The following is a 2945-nucleotide window of genomic DNA, read 5'->3' on the forward strand; positions in this document are numbered from 1 at the left end:
AGTTATCAGTTGTTAGGTGAGTGAAGTTCACAGAGATAAGGGTCTATGGTAGTCAATACCAACAACTTTTGTCCATGAGGAACATGGGCACCACCCCAGGAGTAAATCTGCGGTCACCCATCCATTGATAAAGGTTGCATTTGAAGATGGTGAGGGAGGCACATGAATTGGAAGCTTGTTTCAGAAAAGTGGCAGTTAGAGGCTAGGTTAAGATCCTCGGAGTGAGTAACTGTCCTGCAGTTTGATTTATGAATGTGTAGCATTTACATCATGGTCGGGTCAGAGACTTTCCTGTAAGTCAGGCACAGGTCATTCCTTAACCTGTAGCAGACAGACTGCAGTGGCAGAGCTTTCAGTCTTTCCATGTAAGACTTGTTTTTGTTTTATGTACCCTGTAATTTGGTGGTGAGAATCCTCTGTGGTCTCTCCAATTGTTGCAGGTGTCTGGTGAGATGCATGCAAAAGTGAGTATTGTAATCAGTTATTGGTCTGATGAGGGTTGAGTATAATAGAATTATAACATCTTTACATCTAGATGCAATGCCTTTCCCTTGTTCAGGACTTTTGTTACTTTCTCTAAGAAGTCAACCACGTTTAACAGACATGATCTACCTTTAACAAATATGAACTAGTTTGGGTCTAGAGTCTGGAGATTATGTATGTTCTTGTTAATAAGTTCCATAATAATTCTTTCCATGGCTTTGTGCATGAGGCTAGTCAAGCTTATGGGCCTATAATTACCAGTGTGGGTTGATGGCTCCCCTTTGTGCAGAGGGATCGCTGTTGCTATCCTCCATTCCTCTGTAACATAGCTAGTTCTCAGGCTGTGGTTAAACATGGATCTAACCACAAACGAAAAAACTGTTGAACCAAAAGAGCGTAACAACGAACAAGAACACTATGAGAGACTACTTCGTAAAATAAACAGACGTTTAATAACTCCAAATTAATGTTAGCGCTTTCGGCTAAATCAAATATTTAGCCTTCCTCAGACAAACAGCAGAACAGGAAATGACATTTCTTAAAATATATGTCTTAAGGGTTCTACCTCACATAAACGAAACACCACAACACCGACAACGCAATCACCGACACCACATAACCGACAGTACAAAAACACGAAATCCCACATGCCCGACAACGAAATAACCGACGGTACACAAACACGAAACCTCATACACTTCACACACCACAATCAACAACCTAAACACATTCCCCGTCCAAAAACCACATACACAACACAAGCACACCAAAATCCCTACAAACCCACACTAAACCACACATACACAACTACCTACAACCCTGACCCAAACCCTAACCCTAAGGTCCGTCACTACCGCACACTTACCTGACCCGCTCCCTAACCCTAACTCACTTATCCCGCCCCTAACCCAATCACTACCGCACACTTACCTGACCCGCTCCCTAACCCTAACTCACTTATCCCGCCCCTAACCCAAACACAATCACTACCGCACACTTACCTGACCCGCTCCCTAACCCTAACTCACTTAACCCACCCCTATCCCCACTTACCTTACTCGCACCCTAACGTCCATCACTACCGCATACTTACACAGCCTTTTCCCATTTCGGCATCCTCGGCGTCGGTGCTTTCATCCGTCGGGTCGGTCTTCTGCTTGTCGATCTTCTTGGTCCCGTCGCGTCGGTCTTCTGCGCTGTCGATCTTCTGGGGCTCGCGATTTCCCTGTCGATGTTCCGGCGTGTCGGTGAAGTGAGGTAGAACCGTCTTAAGACATATATTTTAAGAAATGTCATTTCCTGTTCTGCTGTTTGTCTGAGGAAGGCTAAATATTTGATTTAGCCAAAAGCGCTAACATTAATTTGGAGTTATTAAACATGGATCTAAGTGGGTCTGCTAGATTGTGTTTTAAGTTGTTTAAAAGGCAACCTGGGATGTTGTCTGATCCCACTGATGCTGTGTTTTTGGCCATGGAGAGTGCAGAGATTACCTGTTCTCTTGAGATAATAGGCTGAACAGTGTTGGCAGATATACTTTGGGGATGACTGGTGGGGACAGGGGGGTGAAGTTTTCTCCAAATCTGTCAGTTAGCAGGTTGGCTACTACTTCTGGTTGAGTATGGGTCGTGTCATCCACTACCAGTTCAGCGCATAGCTGGGTATTCCCTTTTAAATGTTGGATATAGTTAAAGAATGCCTTGTGATTATCGTTAGCTATGGAGGCTATTTTTGCTCTGTAATTAGCTTTGGAGGACTTGACAAGATCTCTTATTTGTTTGTTTAAGCTAGAGTGGGATTTCTTCCTCTGCTGAGCCAGTTCCCTCATGTTCTTGGACATTAGTTTCTTTTTCTTATTGTATAGTCTATGTATACTAGGGGTTTACCAGGGTGGCTTGTTTTTTGGCAAGACCTGGTTTTAATCCAGTCAGGTAAAGCTGAATCTATACAACTGCTTGAGTGGTTATACAGGGCATGGGTGTGCACTTCTGCATAGGACTCCGTGTTATCTGAGTTTGAGAGGGCTTTGAAATTTCTTAAACCATCACTTAGTAGGAGGTAATTTGTCTTAGAAAAATTCTTAAGCATAGTTGAGCTTGATGGGGTGTCTGATTTTACATTTACATCGAATGAGACTGACTTATCGTCTGATTTTACCAAGGAGTACATCACACTGGGGGTGCAACACTCTCCCATGTTACTGAGTACTATATCCAGAACATTTGAGCCTCTTGTCTGTGCCCTGACTAGCTGTTCCAAAGCATTTGCAGTGACAATCCAAGAACCTCTAAGCCAGCATATTTGTGGTTATGTATGTTTCCTAATCAGTGGTAGGATAATTAAAAATCACCCACAGGTAAGGTGCTGGGCTGTATGGCAAGTGACTCCAGTAAGTCCAGGTATACTGTATTCTTTTCCTGTTTCATGGTGGGAGACCTATAGCTAGGTATGACATGGTAGGGGGC

Source organism: Protopterus annectens, chromosome 7.part0, assembly GCF_019279795.1.
Source record: "Protopterus annectens isolate FY-2018-M chromosome 7.part0, PAN1.0, whole genome shotgun sequence".
Taxonomy (NCBI): Eukaryota; Metazoa; Chordata; order Ceratodontiformes; family Protopteridae; genus Protopterus; species Protopterus annectens.